We start from the raw sequence: 21,754 nt of genomic DNA, 5'->3' as shown, positions 1-21,754 counted from the left end.
GTGGTCAACTAAGTGGGTGGTGGTAGAGTTCTCTACCTTATTGAAGCCCTACAGCTCCTTTTTCCCACCCGCTCATCTCATCACAGCATTAAGCACTAATAGTTCACCCTTATTACTCCCTTTCTGAACCTTGGTTTACTACAGAAACCCTTTTCCATGTTTTCACTAGAGGAACAAATGTAAATGGTCCTTAGTGACCTAAGGCCAACACTGCCGTTTGCGTACAAAACATAAGCCTTTACTAAGGCCTATGAAGCCTTTTGATTTAGGTTCCTCAAAATCCTTGGCCAGTGGCCTGCAGCACCCAAGGAAATACAAACATTGTTCTCTCTCCTTTGCTGATCACAGCTTGTAAAAAATCTGCCCCAAAAGAATGAATCTCACTCAGTTTTCTCACACAATTGAAACACGACAAAACCCATAGCTCATGATTGCACAACTCCACAAGAAATCTCTCACAAAACTTCATTTGCCCTTAGATTAACTCTCCAATGGGGGGATTTCTTAACTGCATTATCCAAGAACGGATGCCAACAATCATCATCTCCTTGCAGCTGTCACATTTGATTAACCAACAATCATTTAATACCTTTGTTCACATTTCACTTCGTCTAGGAGGCCTTAAACTATTGCGTGCTTGGAATTCGCCACATACGGGATGTTATTGATGAGTATGGTATGGTTTTTTTCGTTTCCTCGGGCAATCCGACATTGTCACTTGGGATTGCATCATAGGTCAATTTCGAGGGTCATTATGGAAATGATGCAACAATTCCTGCCAGTGCCTACGCTTCAAGAACAAGACATACTTAGAGACTGGCTTTTTGACATGCGGTTTTCTAGATATACACCTCTTCCTTTTCATCAGCTCTCAGTTTCTAGGGCATACAAGTTCCTTTTGCTCCCCCCTTGAATTCATAAGCATGCGAATCATCTTTGGAAAATGTCTAAAGCCTTGCCTGCGGAGAGCAACATTCAGAAGGATATGGATGAGCAATTTGCCTTTGAAGCAAGGACTGTTTCTATGGAGATGTATTATGGGTGTTTTTCCGATGGAAAATCTTTTGGTAGACACATTGCTTCAGCCTCTTGTAGGTGATGCCCTCACCCATATGAGACTGTGCCTCATCTACTGTAGTATTGTTCCCACTCTCGAGGAGTCCTAAATAGATTGTCAGGGACCTACGGGCACAATTTCCAGGCAAACTTCTTGGGAGACAGTTTTGGCTTTTTGGTCAACTCTCTCCTACATTGCCAGCTTATGCAATCTTCTTAGATTGGACGAGATTCTGGGCTTTCTAGGCTATCTATCACGTCTCGACTATCACGTCTGGAATCAGTTGCTTTTTTCTGTTGTTCATGTCAACCCTTTTCCCTTCTTCCGTAGATCTCTTTACCTGTCTCTCAAAGATTCTTATGATCTTGGAGAGCTTGCTTTTCCGCAGTTTGAGGTGTTTTCCAACTGTTTCTAGTCTGAGTTCTCGTTGTCCCGCTCTGTGACAACTATGATTGTACATTTCTTTTATCAATGAAGCAATGGTAAAAAGTGTGTTTGTGTGTGTGTGTGTGTGTGTGTGTGTGTGTGTGTGTGTGTGAGAGAGATTTTCTACCATAGGTTGATATGGAAGAAAATCTCTCTCTCACACACACACACAGACCCGTACATAGAGAGAGAGAGAGAGAGAGACGCCAGCGACCTCTACGCGACTGTGCACGTGCATCCTGTCGTCTCCTGTTCCTGCTGCCGTTGCACTTCCGCCTTCTCCTTCTGTCGTTTCTGTCCTGGATGTAATCAGCGTACTGAGTGTCCCTTGTTTTTTCTGTCATTGCTGTCTGCCTGCTCAACTGCTCGTTTGATCCTGCTGTTGCGTGTTTCCTTCCGTTCCTCCTTCGCTTCCCCTCTTTCTTCAGTTTGCAAGCTGCAGCGTCTGCTGCGTCTGTGTGTGTGTCAGCCTGTTCCTTTTCACAGCCTTTCCCTTTCCGTGGTTCTATCAATGGCTTCAGCTTTAGATGTTTGTACATATGCCCGAAAAGAAAGATCTGCACATGCTAAGCGCCGCCTATCAGAGCCGGCTTTACAAGATGATGCATTTACGTTGGAAGCTTAGTATGTGTTTGATACCCTTAAGGATGGCTTTCAACAGTCACGACAGGAATGGGGCAAACCGATTCCAGAGGTCACCTACAAATTGAAGTTGCCGTCCCTGGTAAACCCTCTCAGAAAGTTGTCTCAAACTGCGGTTATAATATTCTTTCCAGGAAGAATCCTTGCGGCTAGCGATGTCGCGCAGTGGATTAAGTCCATCCTTGGAGGATGCTTTGTAGAGGGAGTGTATTTTGCTTCCAAAGGCTTTTATGAGGTGCATTTATCAGATGCTTCATGCAAGCAGAGGCTTCTTGAGTTCTCTCCCCTGTTTTATGGGAGGCAAATGGTACATGCTATGCCCTGGAAACAAGGACTATCAAAGTCTTATAAGGCATCACTGCCCTGTATGGGTTGAGGTTGCAAACTTCCCCGACTATATGCGTGAAGAGTTGCCTGGCCTGGCTGCTTCCTTGGGACAGGTCATTTGTCCACCACGCCCCATGGGAAACCGTAACAGGTTCTGCATTCTCTGGGACACTGACATACCTACCCCTCCTTCTATTGCGGTAGAAGTTGAGAGAGTGCAATTGGGCAAAAAGTATTTTGAATTGAAGTGGGGTGTGTTTGCAGGTGCTTGTTTTGCCTGTCACAAGTTTGGGCATCTAGCCTCTGAATGCCCAATGGTCCTGCATCAGCCCCCCCCCAAATGCTTTGCCACCCCAGACACGGGAAAAGAATGATAATTTGCAAGTCAACACAGCAAATACAAATGGAGCAAAGAATGCAAAATCAGTCAATCAAGTGCCCGTACTTGCAGGAAAAGGAAAAGATAAAGGGAAAGAGAAGATGAAGGAAACTGTGGGGATTGATCAGGACGGTTTTAAACAACCCAAGAAGGTGGTTGTATTGAAGCAACGCCCCCTTCAATCTCGTCAATGGGATGCTTCTTCTCCCTCACCAGGACAAACTTCTACTTCAGCCTCTGCTCCTATCCTTCAAAATTGGGTGGGCGTACTGAAGAAGGGCATCCCCATATGTGATTCAGAAGAAGAGGAAAATGCTATGTCTTTCATGGGTAATGAAGGCATGCAGCCTATGCAGGCAGAGGCCTAGCCTCTCTGATGTCTGGTTCTTATCCTCACACTCTGCTGTACATACCTTTTCATGCTTCAAACACTTAAGTGCTTTACATATAATGTACAGAGCCTCTGCAATGTCTCAAAGTGGAGGCTATTATGGATATATGTACATAAAATGCAGCCAGATATTGTTTGTTTGCAAGAGCATAATCAACACTCCATGGCTGGACAACATGGTTTTTTTCACGGCTATGATATATATTATGCTGGTACTGCTACCTATTCAGGTGTATGCATACTGGTTAGACATGAGTTGCAGCCTCAGCTGGCCTTCAATGACAATACTGGCAGATGGATAGTAATACAATGCAATGTTAATGGTGATATTTTTGAGTTTGCATCAGTCTATGCCTCCCAGACCTCTGCCATGAGGGCTTCTTTGTGGGATTCTTTATGCAGATATCCATGGAGATCCAATGCATTCATCTGTGGGGATTTTAATAATTCCCCTCTGCCTAGAGATAATACCACTTCACGATCTCATATGCTATCATTGGAAAGGCACAAATGGGATGACATGCTTCTTTCTGTGCAGGCTGAAGATTTATGGGTACTTCTCCAAGGGTCAAATGGGATGACATGCTTCTTTCTGTGCAGGCTGAAGATTTATGGGTACTTCTCCAAGGGTCAGTCCCTGGATATACTTTTCATCATAATGCACTTACTACATATTGGGCAAGGCTTGACAGATGGTATTTGTTTTATCCACAACAATTTGCATATTTTAGCCCTCATCTCCTTATAGATTTCTCATTGGGCTTGTCAGATCATGCTCCATTGTGGATGAATTTGCAGCTTGGCATTCCTTTGGATGATTTGCCATTTCTCTCCAGTAGATTATTGCATGTTAATCGGGCTTATTTCCAACATCACAACTTTCAGCAAATGATCAGACTTGCCATTCATCCTTTGCCAGTTCATGCCCAGGAGGACATGAATTATGCTTGGGACAGCTTCGTCTCTCGTATTCAGAATGTCATTAGGGAGTATGGCAAATGCATATGACAAAATGGAGGAATGAGGTTAAATGGGCAAAAAGGACAGCACAACATTTGACTGAATTTTCTCAGTCGAGGCCGCTCTAAAAGGATTCCCTTTCACATGCACAATTTAAACTTACTGTTAATGATCAGAGAAAATTGCACAAATGGCAGATTAGGGCAAGAATGAAGCCCCTCATGGATAAGGGCTGCTCTTCAAAATCCTTTTTCCAGGGCTTGCATGCTACTCGAAATAAAAATTCATGTCTAAGGGGTTAGGAAACTGGATGGCTCTTGGACTCACTCTTTCCCTGATCTCCAAGACGAATGCCACAATTATTTCCAGAAATTGTTTTCTGCTCCTGGTTCCCCATCAAATCAAGTGACTGATGCCAGGACTGAATTTCTTCAATATGTTTCTGGAATAGTTGAAATGGATGATGCTCTTACCTTGGAGAGGCCTTTTACTGACACAGAACTTGATAATGCGTTGTTCCACCTCAGCAAATACAAGTCCCCTGGATGGGATGGCCTTACAGTGGAATTTTGTCAAGCTTGTCCCCAAAAAACATCTGTGTGATCATATATCTGATTGGAGGCCTATTACTTTGATGCCTGTACTTTACAAACTTATTGCCAAAATGATTGTACATAGGCTTCACAGGATACTGCATGCAGGACTTCATCCTCATCAGTATGGTTTTGTGCCGCGAAGACAAATCCATGACAATATATCAAATGCCTTGACTGTAATTGAATATGCTAAGTATTCGCATCAAGATGTGCTTATATTGCAGGTGGATATTGCTAAGGCATTTGACAATGTTCAATGGGATTTCATCTCTCAGATCATGACAAAGTTGGGCTTTGGTCCCAAGATGGCAAATGCTGTTTACTGGCTTTATTCTGGCTCTACTGCTCAGTGCATTCTTGGGCGCCATCTGTCTCGGTCATGGATATTGGGTCGATCAGTTAGACAGGGCTGCCCTCTCAGTGCTCTCTTCTATGCCATTGCGACCTATCCTCTTTTGATGTATCTTGATCATCTTACAAACACAGGACAGATGACTGGTCTCAAAATCCCAGGGGCTACATCTTTTTTTGGCACAAGCATATGCTGATGATTCCTTCTTCATGCCACAGAATTCTTCTCAGGAACTTCGCATGCTTATGGCCACTCTTTCTTTATATGGGTTGGCAGCGGGATTGCATGTCAATTTTGACAAATCTAAATTACTCCCCCTGAAACAATGTGACTGGCATTCTATTCTTTGGCCGGGTCAGGTGGTGCATTCCAGAGATATTGTCAGGCATTTGGGATATCCCATAGGATGGCATATCACCAGAAAGCAGCAGTTAAAATGGATTTTCCAGAGACTTCAACATAAACTGGAATACTGGAGGATTTCTACTTGGCCTCTTCATGTCAGGCTCAGAATAGTACAATCCATTGTGATGTCCTATGTCCAGTTCTGTTTGCCCTTGCTACATTGATCCTCCAAGGATATTTCAGCTTTTATGTCTCAAGCTATGGAGATATTATGGAAGACAAAAATTGCTGTAAAAGCATTGAGACTGATGAAGATGGAAATGGTGTGCTCCCCAAGGATGCATGGTGGACTTAATGTCCTCAATATAAAATATCATGTACTTGCAAGGAAGGCTACAATGTTGCATACTTTCTTCCGTCAACAGCAGCCATGGACTTGTATGTTAGCATCCATGTGTGTCAACATGAGGACTTGTGCTTATGGTCATTGGATTACGGATCATTGGGAGGTTGTGATTGGGAGATTTGTAGGGAGGATACCTGGTTGTCCTTTCTCTACTGCCCTCATACTTGACTGGAAACAAGTTCTCTCTAAGGTCAAATGGGCTCCTGATAATTGCTTGGAGACAAACTCGATGAGGAAAGAAAGTATTCATTGGAGTGCCATCTTTGACACTCCACTTGCTTTACAGGAACCTGTTCGGGCATACAATCTTATGAAATTGGGAATTAGGTACATACATGATGTGGTAGATGATCGGGGATATGTCTTATCCTTTCCCCGGGCCACTGCTACCTATGCATTGGGAATGCATCATAGGTTGATATGGAAGAAAATTGCTGATTTATTGCATCCCTTTTTACCTATTCCACCCGTGGCTGACACAGACAGGCTTATGGATTGGCAATTGCAGCCATCTACTACATGCATTCATCCTATTCCCCTTCCTGCCTTAACCTCCATCAAAGCCTACAGGCTTCTGCAGCCTGCCCCATGGATTCATCAACATGCTAATTCTCTGTGGCATATAAGGAAGCCCCTCTCATGGTGGCGGAAGAATCTCCGGATGTTGTGGAAGTGTAAAATGCCATTGAAACAAAGACTTTTTCTTTGGAGATGTTTGACAGGCACATTGTCAGTGGGGGTCATACTTGCTAAACGTCACATTGCACCTTCTACATGTCTAAGATGTCAGGCTCCCTCAGAGACTGTTCTTCATCTGCTTTGGCACTGCCCTTGTTCCAGAATCCTCCTCAGGAGAATTTCAAATTTTCTTCAGCTCCGCTTCCCTAGTCACAGATTTGGGAAACATTTCTGGCTTGTTGGCAGATGTATGCGGTCCTTATCCCAATACTCACTATTTCTCTCTTGGGTGACATATTGGGCTCTTTGGACAATTTGGAGTGAGCATAATTTGGCATACTTGGGTCGGCAGAATCACCAGTCATATGAATCCTTCAGAGCCTCATTGCGGCAATCCTTATATGATGCCTGCCATGAGGGTGATATGGATGCTTCTTGTTTAGAGCTTTTCTCTTTATGTTTCTGACATTTGGGATACTCTCCGCTTTGGAGACTTCCCAGTAAATTTATGAGCATATAAATATACTGCACTGGATATTACCAAAAAAAGTGTGTGTACGGGTCTGTGTATAGTGAACAGTTGAATCTCTTCAGTGCGTGGTTCAGTATGGACTCTTCTCCGGACCAGTTGGTTTCAAACAAGAATGCGAATATCAAGGTTTACCATCATGCTCAAAAGAATGATAAGCACAGGAACAAGGTTTTCTGTACTGAGCTTGGCAAATCTCTACAGAGTTATCTCCTAAGGAACGTTTTGTTCATGATACGTTGATCGATGACTTTGTGGCCAGTAAAAAGGATTGGCAATTGCCAGATCCTAATTTCCAGTTTGATATCCCTTTCCATTCAATGGTCTAACCACTAAGGAAATTCTCAGAAAATGTTGTAGTGGTTTTTTTATCGGGCAAAATGCCTCTTGCAAATGAGGTGGCACAATGGATAAAATCAAAATTGCAGGGAAATGTAGTTAATGGTGTGTACTAGGCTGCCAGAGGATTTTATAAGATTCTTTTTAGAGAACCTAAACAGAGTAGCTTTGCTGAAGAAATCAAGTCTCATGTTTGGCACTCAGTTGGTTCATGTATTGCCATGGTCGACAAATAAAGACTATGAAAGTGTCATTAAGCATAAATGTCCGGTGTGGGTCACAGTGAAAAATTTCCCAAAGCATTTCCATGAACATTTGCATATGTTGGTTGCTTCATTGGGTAAGGTGATTTGTCCTCCTCGACCGGCTGAAGATAGAAATCGTTTATGATTCTCTAGGATACAACTAGGCATGTTGTTCCCTTAGTCTCTATTGAAATAAAATGCATTGATAATAGACACCTTGGGATTGGCCATCGGAACTCTAAGCTTATTTGGGGCACGTTTGCTAGTGCATGCTTTAAATGCAGCCAGTTTAGGCATATCTCCAATAAATGTCCTACTGTCATTCATAAACCACCAGCTATGGCCCGCCTCCTTTGGCATCAATTTCGCCTTCTAATTCTATTGTAAATGACATTCGTGTGTCGCCGCGTGCTACTTTGGCTACGCAGCAAGAAAACTAAAAGGCTCATTGCTCGTAGTTAATCAGCAAGCCTCCAACAATAAGGTTGTGCCATCTGGCAAGTCTAAAGGGAAAAGTGCAATGGATCAGGATAGTTTTGTTGCCCCCAAAAAGACTTTCAAGGTGCCTTTGTACAAAACTCGTAATTGGACCCAGACTCAAGAGAATGTAGCTCATAATGTGGATTCTTTAGTGGCTAATGTTCTCAATGCAAAAGCGAATCCCGTTGCCAATGCGGTCTCACATAATTGGGTTCAAGTTTGTAATGGAGGTACTCAACTCTTTGATAAGCATGATGTTATTTGGAATGTATTGCAAGATCCGGGGGGGATCTGCATATATGGATGAGTTAAATCCCCTCATTTCTTTGTCATGTACATAAGATGCTTCCAATAAAGTGTGTTACCTATAATGTACAAGGTTTTTGTAATCCTCATAAATGGAGATGTTTATGGGATTATTTGAAGACGACGAGACTAGATATAGTTTGTTTGCAAGATCACAACAATCAGCATGAGTATAGTGACCAGTTTGGCCATTTCGCTGGATATGACATTTTCTATGCCAGAAGCAAACAATTCTTGGGTGTTGCTTTTCTTTTGCAACATGAACTGGAACCAGCATTGGAATATAATGATTCATTGGGCTGATGTATGATTGTGCAATGAATTTTGCAAGGTGAAATGTTTTTGTTTGCAGGAGAGTACGCATCTCAATCTTCCCCATGAGCAGCAAAGGATTTGGAATTTCTTCAATTTCTATCCCTGGTTGACAAATGCTTTTGTTTATGGATATTTTAACAACTCTCCACAAAGGGAGAATAATACATCTGGCTCTTCTTATATGTTACATGTTGAGTGTCAGGCTTGGGACAATTTCATTCTGCAAATAGAACCTTTGATCTTTGGCTTTCTACTATCTATGGCTAGAATTTAGGATTCACTTATCGACATAATTCTCTACCTTAATACTGGGCTAGATTGGACGGATGATATTTGTTACATACTCGACAATATGACTTCTTTTCATGTAAGCTTTGGATTGATTATGCCTCAGCACTCTCTGATCATCACCACTATGGTTGGCTTTATATTTTCATATGCCCTCATGGGAACCTCCTCGATAGCATCATTGATTGTTACACATAAATAACAGCTATCTCTCACATGATGCCTTCAGAGCTTTAGTACATGCCATTTCTCCACTTCGTGCTCAACTATTAGATAATGTTAGCACTGCTTGGCTTTGTTTTGTGCAACGAAAGCAGATAGTTATTGCTGACTATGGCAAGTGCTATGTTGATGACGCCAAGCAAAGAGTTGAAATGGCTAAGTGACGTTCAATTGATCATTTTTCTAGGCATATGCTCACTTATGGTAGTGCTATGTGTGAACAGGGCTTAACCAAGGGCCCTTTTTGGATGTAGTTTTTCCCTTTGGATATCAAGTGTGAAAGGACACTCTATCCATATAACTTTTGTACTTCTATATTATGACCACACTTTTGGCTCCCTCTCTCTCTCTCATTTCTGTGTGAGCTTTATTTCCTGCATCTAACCCTAATATGCAAGATTCTCTGTGTGAGTGTGTGAGTCCAACACCAACAATTGGTATCAGAGCTAGCGCAGTTGGCTGTGTCCGTTCGCTGAAACAGCAAGCAGCCTGTCGCTCCAGACCGTCCAGCAATCAAGTCCGTCGGCAGCCAGTCCTTCCAACAGCAGCTAGGCACCAGACCGTCCGGCAAGCAAGCAGTCCGGCGGTCCTTCCGTCCGCCCATCACAGCCAACTCCACCGCCCCAGCCAGCGGGCCTAGTGCAGGGAAAACTGCCACGCCCGCTCCAGACCACCTGCTCGGCTGAGCCCGTCGACAATCGCCACCCACGCACCCCCTCCACCGGCGTCACTGTTGGGCAAAGGTCCGCCACCGCCCGTCTGCGCCGCCTCCCTGCTCGGCGGCACTACTGGGAAGAGCTCCGCCAACGCGCCCAATGGCTACGCCACCCTGCCCGTGCTCTCCGCCAAGCAGCTCGTCCCACGCTATAGTTCCGTCTCCGCGCCGTCTCGTCTCCAGCACGAGGCTCTCTCCAGCGTGCAGCTCCGCCTCCGTCTCACGCGTTCAGCTCCCTACAGCTTATAGCTCCGTCAGGCGGCCAGCTCCATCAGCACATCGGTCGGACTGGCGGACGGTTTCGTACAGCGTAACCCTGCTCACCATGTGCGTCTTCAGCCAAGGTCAACGTGTGCACCTATCTACAGGTTGACTACTACAGGTATTCAGAAAAAAAATATTTTAAAAAAAAATTTGTTGCACAAATCAATTTGCAGACATTTCGATACAGGGTTCAATGAATTTGGGGGATTGGCAAAATTTCCCTTACCATGGAGAATTGCAAGAGGCAAAATTGCATTGAAATTATTTGCTACAGAATTGCCCATGCTGTTTTGGTTGGATTTTAGGGGTTTTTCAAATTAAGCTCAAAATCAGCAAATTAAGCCTCCCCTGGTTGCAGAAATTTGGGGCTTTTGTGAAACTTGGGCAATTCACTGCGCATTGAAGCAATTGCAGTGCATAAAAATTGGGGCTTTTCAGATTGGAGCATGTAATTGGGGATTACAGCGGTGATTTGTCGCATATGTATACACATTGTGTGTAATTGGACAATTTGGTGCAGGTTTATACTTGCTTCAGGTTGCAGGCAAAAATTTGCAGAGGACATTTGGTTGCCTGGTAGTGCACATTGGTGCGTGGTTTGCTTGCAGGTGTATTTTGTCGACATGGCTCAAAATGCTATAGATGTATTTGGTGTGGTCACCCAAGAGGACAAGTTGGATGGATCAAACTACTCTCTCTGGAGTTTCATGATCCGTAATCGCTGGTATCCAAAGGGCTTTGGGGCATCGTGTGTGGTGATGACACACGCCCACTTACCATACAGCCAGCAACGCCTCAAAGGGGAGGTGCTCAAAGAGCTCCTGAGGTAGAACCTGCTCTCACACAAGCAGAAGAGATGGGACTCTAGGGATGCACAGGCCATGTCCTTGATAGCCCTTTCAGTGAAAAGGACTATTATTCCACACATTCGGTCTTGCAAGACATCGAAGCTTGCATGGGACACATTGGAAGCAATGTATCAGGTACGCAACGAGGCAAGAGTTGCCTACTTGAAGAGGCAATTGGATCTTCTTTCTATGGATGAGGGTGACTCCATGGCAGATCATCTCACCAAAGTGAAAGATTTGCAGGAACAATTGCTCAACATTGATGAGGTTATCCCATACAGACAGTTGGTCACCAACACTCTTCATTCTTTACCATCTTCCTACTTGGGCTTTCACACCTCTCTCAACCTCTCTATGAGAGGAGGTGGTGATCCCCTCGCCTTTGAAGAGCTGCAGGAAGAGCAAACAAGAGCAAACCTATCTAGCAACCGTGGTGGAGACAAGGCATTTACACCCAAGGATAAGGGTAAAGCAAAGAGCTTTAAGCATGGGGGACAACAGTCTAGTAAGGCTGGTCATGGACAGCCCTCTTCTGGTGGTGAAAAGTCTGACAAAGGGGATGCAAACAAGCCTAAAAAGAAGGGCAAATATCACTACTGCCACAAGCCTGGCCACTACATCAATGAATGTAGAAAGCGGATTGCAAAAGAGAAAAAGAAAGATGCACGCAATGCAGTAGCAGACTCTTCTGTGATGACAAAGCACAGCAATCAGCTAATGTAATTCAGAAAGAGTACACTTTTGTGGTCACATGCACTAGTGACACACCAAGTGCTTCAGATAATGATGTCTTGCATTGCATCTGACAAACAGGATGTATCATGGTATTTTGATAGTGGTGCTTCGAGCCACATCACTTCATGCAAAGATGTATTTCAGCACTCGGTTTATGCTTCAAATGGCCGCGTTGTATCATGTGCAGATCATACCACATATCCAGTAAAGGAAATTGGCAATGCCATACTTATTGCAGCCAATGGTGCCAATATATGTATGAAAAATGTGTTATATGTTCCAGGGATAAAGAAAAATATGCTCTCCGTCTCAGCATTAAACGACCAAGGTTTAAAGGTTGAATTTGAAGATGGGAAGTGTTTGGTAAAAGACCCATCGAAGGGTTATGAAATAGTCACTTCTGGAACACGATACAAAGGCTTGTATAAGCTGGACAGCTATGACAAGCGCACTTATGATGCAAATACAGTGGCTGCCCACACTCGTGCTATGCATGATGCAGAGCTATGGCATGCTCGTTTTGGGCATGTAAATTTTCATAGTTTGATGCTTTTGCAGAAGCATCATATGGTTGATAATATGCCGCCTCTTGAGTCTCCACCAAGACATGTATGTGAGGGGTGTATTTTGGGAAAGATGAAACGAAAACCATTCCCCAAAGATGGAGCTGTTAGAGCTGAAAGTAAATTACAGCTCATACATAGTAATGTATGTGGTCCAATGCGGACACCATCCATAGGGGGGCATCTTTACTTCGTCACATCCATAGGGAGGCTTGTATAAGCTGGACAGCTATGACAAGCGTACTTATGATGCAAATACAGTGGCTGCTCACACTCTTGCTATGCATGATCCAGAGCTATGGCATGCTCGTTTTGGACATGTAAATTTTCGGAGTTTGATGCTTTTGCAGAAGCATCATATGGTTGATAATATGCCGCCTCTTGAGTCTCCAACAAGACATGTATGTGAGGGGTGTCTTTTTTGAAAGATGCATCGAAAACCATTCCCCAAGGATGGAGCTGTTAGAGCTGAAAGTAAATTACAACTCATACACAGTGATGTATGTGGTCCAATAAGAACACCTCCATAGGGGGGCATCTTTATTTCCTCACATTCATTGATGACTACTCCAGGTTTGCTTGAGTTTACCCCTTGAAAGCGAAAGCAGAGGTGTTTACATGCTTTCGACACTTTGTAGCAATTGCTGAAAATATGTGTAGATGTAGAGTCCAAACACTCCGCTCAGATAGAGGTGGAGAATACATGTCAAATGCATTCAAGGATTATATGCTTCAAAAGGGCATCAAACACCAATGTACTCTGCCTTATACACCACAACAGAATGGTGTAGCTGAGAGGAAAAATACCTCTCTCACGGAGATGGCAAGATGCATGGTAAAAGCACAAAAGTTGCCTCACAATTTTGGAATGGAAGCTATAATGTGTGCAACTTACGTGTTGAACAAGTGTCCAACAAAAGCTTTGAAAACCATAACACCATTTGAGGCTTGGTATAGCCGAAAGCCAAAAGTGGATTATACGCGTACATTTGGGTGTTTGGCATATGCACATGTGCTAGAACAACTCCGAAAAAAGCTAGATGATAAAGCAATGAAATGTATTTTTGTGGGCTACAACAATGAGAGCAAAGGATACCATCTTTATAATCCAACAACACGTAGGATTTTTGTCAGTAGAGATGTGGTATTTGCTGAAAATTCAGTACAGCCCATGTACGGCTTGTATAAAACTCATGATACAGGCATACAGGACATGTTTGAGGGGCTATTACCCATTGCAATTAGGGGGGATTCAGATCAGCCAACCCCAACACAAGAAAATCCTCATGTCGAACATGTGGAACAGCCAACCATTCAGCCCCCTTCTATGGAAGAAGTAGAAGATCTTGTCAGGGAAGAGCAAACAGCCATAGACACAGCCAAGTCGGTGCCAAGATGATTGCTGAAAACTTTGCAAGAAAGCAAACTTGCAGCTCCACTCACAGGTAGAACAAGGGCTAGTTCCAGCCATGCATTGAATATGCATCATGGGGAGTCTGCATTAGCCATGGGTGGTCTCTTTGATTCAGAAGAGCCTTCGTCTTATGAAGAAGCACATGAGAATGAGCACTGGGTGCAAGCTATGCAAGATGAAATCTCTTCTATCATGAAGAACTTTATGCATACAGATGATGGCATTGTTATGCAGCAAACTAAGTACATAGAAAGTTTGCTAAAAAGGTTTCACATGGATGAATGTAAGCCCACTTCTACTCCAGTAGAACCAGGTGTACGGCTTACTATGCATGATATTGGAGAGCCTTTTGAGGCCGGCATTTACAGCCAAGCAATGGAATGCCTCATTTACTTGTGTAACACAAGGCCTGACATATCTTTTGGGGTGTCTTTATTGAGCAAATTCATGCACAGCCCAAGCACAAAGCATTGGCAAGCAGTCAAACGCATTTTTCGTTATTTTCAGGGTACCCTGGATCTTGGTTTGTTCTATCCCAGGCGGGAGAGCTTGCACCTTTATGCATACAATGATTCAGATTGGGCTGGTGATTATGATACCAGGCAATCCACCAGTGGAAATTGTTTTTTTCTTGGCAGTTCATGCATATCTTGGTTGAGCAAAAGCCAACCCACTGTTGCCACCAAGGTTGTTAGAGGCGTCAGAGGCGTTTGGTACGAGATGGATATGGTACGCGCCTCGAAAGACTCGTATTTTTTAGAGACGTTAGGGGCGTGTTAGAGGCGTCTGTTTTATATATATAATCTTGGTTGAGCAAAAAGCAACCCACCGTTGCCACCAAAAATGTTAGAGGCATCAGAGGCGTTTGGTACGAGGCGGGTATGGTACGTGCCTCGAAACACTCGTATTTTTTAGAGACGTTAGGGGCGTGTTAGAGGCGTCTGTTTTACATATATATATATATATATATATATATATATATATATATATATATATATATATATATATATATATATATATATAGTGATAGATAGATATAATATATATAGTGAAAGTTGAGAGAGAGGGAGAGAGAGAGAGAGAGAGAGAGAGTGACTAGAGTATGTATGTATGAGCCTTGAGCGAGGGAGAGAGAGGATATGTATGAGAGAGAGAGAGAGAGAGTGTGTGTGAAAGAAAGAAAGCTGTATTAAACGCCTGCAAAAGGCCAAAATGACCTATGATACCAAAATAGTCCATCATCATCATTTGGATACATCATCAAGATTCAAGGGTACAAAGCAAAATGAAATGAAGTGAAATGAACCGGTAGAGTATAGAAATGAAGTGAAATGAACCGGTAGAGTATAGAGATGAAATGAAATCAAATGATATATTAACGTCTCTAAGAGGCCATAGTGGCCTATGAGACCAAAACTGAGAATACATCTGAAGTTGGTGTCTCATCAAAGAGAACAACTAAATGAGACTAAAAAGTACAATAAACTGATTGTGACTCTGAGATGATACTGAGTAAAAAATATTGGAAAATATTGAAAAATGTATATCAGGTATATCCATGTATGCTGATCAGTTGAAGTGTTGCCCTCTCCTTAGATCAAGTATCTCCACTGTGGGGCTGTCTAGAAGCGAAGTAGGCGCCTCCGATGCCGAGCAATAATGGCTCTGATCTGGCGATGGTGAGGATGCCGTCGTCGGGATCCTGGTGGACGTGGTCGACGAGCACGACATAAGATAACTGCTCTATCAGTGGTGACTCCCTGGGAGCGTGGTCGGTGCCCTAATGGCCCAATGGAGGAGGTATCAGGAGGTGTGTGGGCTGGGTTGCTGGTGCTAGTGCCGAAGAAATCTGTCAAGGTCCTCTGTCTAGGTACATCATGGCTCGGCCTCCTGTCTGCCAAGAGGGTCTCTCTGTGTCTCCTGAGCTCAAGTAGAAACAATCCCAGGCATCTCTGATCCTCAAACTCCATGACCCTGCGTAACGGCCCAAAACCCTCTTGGAAGAGGCAATGATATCTCCCTCAGATCTCATAATAGACTGTACATCGGCAAATGTAGTGTTCCTTTGTCTCTACCTCCTCGTAGCATAGCTGACAAATGCCGTCATCCAAGATCTGATGCACATATCGCCCTGTCTCAATCCGCAGTTGGTGTGATGAGGGCCGGATCTGTCCAATGGCACAACGTATCCCATGTGATAGGTGTACATCCATGTACGTCGGGCGGGTGATAAAACCATCCAATGAGAGACGTAGAAAATGGCTCTTGTAATGAGCCATTTTCGTGCCCAAGGGCTCAAGGGGACTAGTCCATGTCCTCTCTGTGTCCACTCTGATGATATCCAACCTGATCACGCGGTTTTGCTCTGAGCGGGTGAGATCCAAAAATGGACAATCCAGACTGTACTGAAAGGGTGGTAGTGCCTCTTGTAGGTCAAACCATGATCTCATCTGAGCGCACCAACAATGAGTATCTCCATCCTCTGCCAACTGTATGGATGAGGTCCAATCGGGAGTACCTCTGCTGAGGGAGCTCCCGTAGCCGCTGTAAAAAGGTAACTGCCTGGAATAGGGCCTGGGTTACTATTGGTGGGGCACCCAGCTCAGCCCGAACAATCTCATGTGGTACTGATGATTTGCTCCTAATCATGCGGCAATCATCATAATCAGTGGTCTCTCCATTTGCCTCCATCCCTCATCTGTCCCTCTCTGAGATCTGTGATGTATACTCGGCCCCCAAATTGGAGCTGTGTACAAGAGGGTTGGTGTGACAAGCATATCAAATAGCCACAATTTGGTGTGTGGCTCCCGAAACTGTATGTGTGCACACTGCCTCTCAAGTGCCCCCAAGGCTGCATGCCCTCGAGCTAATCTAGCTGCTGCTACCTCCTTCAGGGAGAAACGCGGTCCTGTGAAAGTAACTCCCAAGTAGACATATGACCTGACGTACTCTACCGGCTCCCCTCAGAAAGTGAACTGAGGCTCTGATCTCGTCACCCATGCCTGTGTGGTGTTAAACACCATAACCTTGGTTTTCCCAAGGTTCACTGTCAGATCTCTATCTGCACAGAAAGCCTATAATGCATCCAGGTGTCTCTGTAATCCCTCCGGAGAGTCTGAGATTAGAACAATATCATCAGCATATAACAAGATGGGTATCAACACCCCTGCCAGGCATGCCCCTGGGCCTCCCAATCTCTCTACATAATCAGAGACCGCATCAATGTACAGTCCAAAGAGGGTGGGCGATAGCGGGCATCCCTGCTTCACCCCTATCGTGCTGATCACCCTATCAGATAGTCCGCCTAGAGCTCGGACTCTGCCTGTCACAGACTCATACAAAGCATATATCCCCCACTGCATATCCTCGGATACCTCAATGTCATGCAATCTGTGCATAAGCCTGGCACGTGGTACGGTATCGAAGGCTTTGCGGAAGTCCACAAAGCAGCAGTATATCCTTCTCTTCTGTGCCCTGCCCTCTTCAATAAGTGCCCGAAGTGTCAGTATGTGATCCAAGGTAGTAAATCCTCTCCTAAAGCCAGCCTGTCCATGTGCTCGATGAACGTGCCTCTCTGCCAATCGGCTCAGCTCCGACTCCAATATAGAGCCATATAATTTGGCGAAGTAATGACCAATCATGATCGTCCTGTAGTTACCTGGTACCATGGGGTCCCCACTCTTAAAGAGTGGTACAATGATATGCTCTTAAACACATGTACGATGAGCGGAGCCAAAGTGTCTCGTGCATATGAGAAGTTCTCTCCAACTAGCCCATCATGATCCTGTGCCTTTCCATTCTGTAACCTGTCTACCGCATCTAGCACCATCCGCATAGTAAAAAAGGTGCTGCTAGCCGGTCTAGCTCCCAATGGAGGGGGGGTGGGGGGCTGTCCTGGTGCATCATATAGCTCTCTAGCATAAGTATGCCATGCCTCAAGTGCAGTAAACAGAGTACTAGGCTGTCTCTCGTGAAACATCTTCCATGCCCTCTTGTTGTCCTTCCCCAGGAAGAGTTGGTAGATCTCCTCCTCTAGCTTAGCCAAATAGGCTCGTTTCTTCCTCCGCACAAGGCGCCGAAAGATCATCCTGGCCTGTCTATGCGTGTGAGACCCAATGGCAATCTCATGCTGTAGCTGTGCTCGTGTCTCACGACACTCATCATCATACCAACTGTTCTGTGGGGCAGTGCTACGGGGGTGGGTGGAAGGGATCATAGTGCAGGATAACACATATGAGGCGGATGCATGTAGTACACCTGCCAATCCTCTCGTGAGCTCGTCCAGAGGGCTATGCGGGTCTAAAGCGAACAAGCCATCAAATACTGCATCTCGATAAACCCCAACTGTCTCACGTGTAAACTGATATCTCGGGTACCTAGGTAGACGAGTGGCTGGCCCATCTCTCGTGGATCTACCTACTAGTGTGAAACTCAGGTATGCATGATCGGCTGCTATGCCAATGGGCCTACTGGAAATCGTGAAACCCCGCACATCAGGTATCAATGAAGGAGATCCCATCAAGTAGTCCACTGTGCTCGCTCCCCCTTTAGAATTCCAGTGTGTGAGAGCATCTGATCCTTGCCATCTCGATAAGCCATTGTATATGACCAACCCATGTGCACTCCCGAGTGTGAGAAAATGCCTGCCATAATCTGTAATCTCCCCCTTATCCTGTGCTGATCTATGCAACCCTACATCCTCTGCTGTGATCTCCCGGTACATAGCCTCTTGAGTATCATACAACTCTGTCTGCTCTGTGCCTGTACGTGCATTAAAGTCTCCCAATAGTGATATGTCTCCCATGCTGGCAAACCTCATGATATCATCATATAGTGGTATATAGGGCGACTCTCCTAATGGTGCAAACCTGGAGTGGGCTGGGGGAAAGTAGCATACCGCCACATATAGCTCGCGGAGCCCCTCTCTGCATATTCGGACCCACATGTACCTCGCATCTGCATCTCTATATACCACATGTATTTTGTCACGAAGCTCCTCCTTGTAAAGTATTGCCACTCCTCCAGATCCTCTGGTACCTCCCACTGTGCGTGGCTGAGGGCGGAAAACTGATTCCCATCTATAACCCCGGACGTCAGGAAGCCTCTTGTTTGTGCACTGATGGGTCTCCGTATACATAGCAATATCACTGTGTCTGAAAGTATCCTCAGAGTATCCTGCATCTCTTCTAAGGGCTTCGTTGCAATTCCACACCATGAATCGCAAGGTCTCATAGGACGCGCACTGTCAAGCAGGCCTCCTCTCCATAATGATGACTCGGCCATCTCTGTATACCGCCCATTTCCCCTCTTTCCTTGCCTCAAGCACACGCGGCATGTGTTCCTTCCGGTGTGCTATCTGTGCCAGTGTAAGGTACTCATCCAACTAAATCTTTTCCCCCTTAAGGGCCATCCTTTTGGAGAGGAAGGCCTTCTTCTTCTCCAAGTCACCAAACCTGATGATCAATATCTTCGCCCTGGTTTCATCTCTGCCTACTTGCCATTATCCGGTAATGGGTACATCAGTAATTTTTGTTGCAAGAGCTTTTGCATCCCAACTACACGTACATGTAAGGCACGTGCCCGTCTCTTGGTTTCCTCTTGTACATGTAAGGCACGTGCCCGTCTCTTGGTTTCCTCTTCCAATGTAGCATTCATCACCTCTATTTTATTGACTGGTGTATCCTTCTGTTTTTTTACTACTTCAATCCATGGATTGACTGCCTCAATTTGTTTCTTTGTGGCACTTGCAATTTCAGCCCATGAATGCATTTCCTTCTCACCTACAGCCACTTTTGCCTTACATGATTCCAAAGTGTTTTGCATTTCCGTGATGTCTTTTTCATGGTCAGCCATACATGTCTTCAAAGTGCCTTCATACGATGCAACTGTTGTGCCAATCTCTCGGAGCATGTCATCCTTCCATTTCTGCATCTCTTTTTTCATTTCAGTGTGCATCAAGGCTTGGGCTAATTCCATCTCAACCCATACTTGGGCTTGCATTTCTCCCTTCAATTGGACATATATTTCTTCCTTCAGCGTTTCGTATGGGATGGTGAGACAACCTTTCACACCCCAGTGTTGTTGTATTCCGCCAGTGTTGTGCTTCCAATCTTGTGCTTCCCTGCAGCCCCAAAGCCCGATAAAGTTGAGGAAGACTCTCTGCAATGTTTGGAAACCATCCTGGAATTGGTAAAATCATCTCTACAATGTTTGGAAGCCATCCTGGAATAGAGAGAGCTCCAAAAGTGGATATAGAAAACATCATCATCCTAGTGTGTTTGAAGTTTGAACTTTGAACTTTGGGTCTTGAGAAAGGCTTAAGGGAGGGAGGGAGAAAGAAAGAAAGAAAGAAAGATTTTATTAACGTCTTCCAAAAGACCGAACTCGGCCTATGAGACAAATCGGAGTACCTGTATGGGGTATCCTCTGTCATCCCAACAAAATGAAAAAGTACTGAACAAAAAAAAAATAAAGCTGAATCTGGGTGTGCAGGGGATGGAGCTCTACTACTAGGAGAATGCAAAGCTATATGCATGGAGTATACAATCATGATATGCAACCTAGCTAGCTCCATCCTGTACCATACTGGGGGAGAGAGAGTGTGTGTGAGAGGGGCTACCTTGTGCCCTTAAAGCCCCCGTCTAAAGACTCAAACCGACCAACCAAAAAAAAAAATTGTGGCCGCCTCGATCAGGCAGTCGTACGCCTCGAACTCCTCTAACCGTTAGAGGTGCGCCTCGTAACAACTATGGTTGCCACATCTACTTGCGAGGCTGAGTACAAGGCAGTCTTCACAGCTACAGTAGATTGTGTATGGTTGAGGAGATTATTGGCTGATCTTCGTGAGTGTCAGTAGACACCCACCACCATTCTCACTTATAGCAAGAGTGCTATGGCCGTGGCACAAAATCCCGTATTTCATGCACATACCAAGCACATTGAGATTCATTATCACTATGTTAGAGAGAGGTTACATGCAAGGGAGATCAGTTTAACTTACTGCCCTACACAGGATAATGTTGCAGATCTATTCACAAAGGCTTTACCTCGAGAAAAGTTTGAAGCTTTCCGCAAAGCTTTGGGCTTACTCTCATACACAGAGTCATCTGCTAACATGTCCAGGTTCACACTTTCACTACATGGGGGATTTGTAGCCATATACTCACTTATGGTACTGGAATGTGTGAACAGGGCTTACCGGTTTTTCCCTTTGCATATCAAGTGTGAAAGCACACTCTATCCATATAACTTTTGTACTTCTATATTATATGGATGTGACACGCGTGCAAGGGTTGACTTGCATTTTATGGCTACCACACTTTTGGCTCTCTCTCTCTCTCTCTCGAGGAATGGCTCCGAGTCTCCAAGAGAAGCTCGAGGCCCTCGAGACAGCAATGAAGGCACTAATCAAGGAGAACAAGAAGACATCCGATTCCAACCTCAATGAGGTGGAGAACAAACTACACCGGCACACATGGCCCTCGAAGCACGGGTCATGGACCTTGAACAAGAGAACAAGGCACTCAAGGAGGGGGTGAGTGCATTGAAAGTGGAACTGGTAGCCGTCAAGAACACCGAGAAGGAAGAAGGGGAGATCAATGACAACACTCTCATGGCCATCAAAAAAGAGATCTCCAAGGAGATCACAAAGGACATGGAGGGAAAACTTAAAGCCAAGCAGTCAGGATGGGTTGAGGTGGTGAAGAAGAACATCCGTAAAGAAGTGAGGGAGGAGACTCAAAGGGAAGAACACCAAATCATTCACACCACCATTGAGGAGGAGAGGATGAGGAATGCCCGCCGCCTCAACTAGCCGAGACACCCGACTCCACTCCCGAGAAAGATGGACAGCTTCTATACATGAAGCTCGGCTACAAGGAAGAGAACCCTCTCCCCTTCACCAAAGCATGGAGAGCCAGGAAAGACTCAGCA

At 44.8% G+C, this 21,754-nt stretch overlaps 1 protein-coding gene across 3 annotated transcripts in view; it reads right to left on the bottom strand.

Moving 5' to 3' along the window:
* The window catches only part of LOC147621788 (ARM repeat superfamily protein), a 141,344-nt gene that overhangs the window by 36,153 nt on the left and 83,437 nt on the right, over positions 1-21,754 (bottom strand). The gene's annotated exons all lie outside the window — the stretch shown is intronic.

The sequence above is a fragment of the Cibotium barometz genome, chromosome 29, assembly GCF_041138505.1.
Source record: "Cibotium barometz isolate CiBa-2024 chromosome 29, ASM4113850v1, whole genome shotgun sequence".
Classification (NCBI taxonomy): Eukaryota; Viridiplantae; Streptophyta; class Polypodiopsida; order Cyatheales; family Cibotiaceae; genus Cibotium; species Cibotium barometz.
Note: the sequence above shows the minus strand (reverse complement) of the source record. Positions and strands in the feature narration are given on the sequence as shown.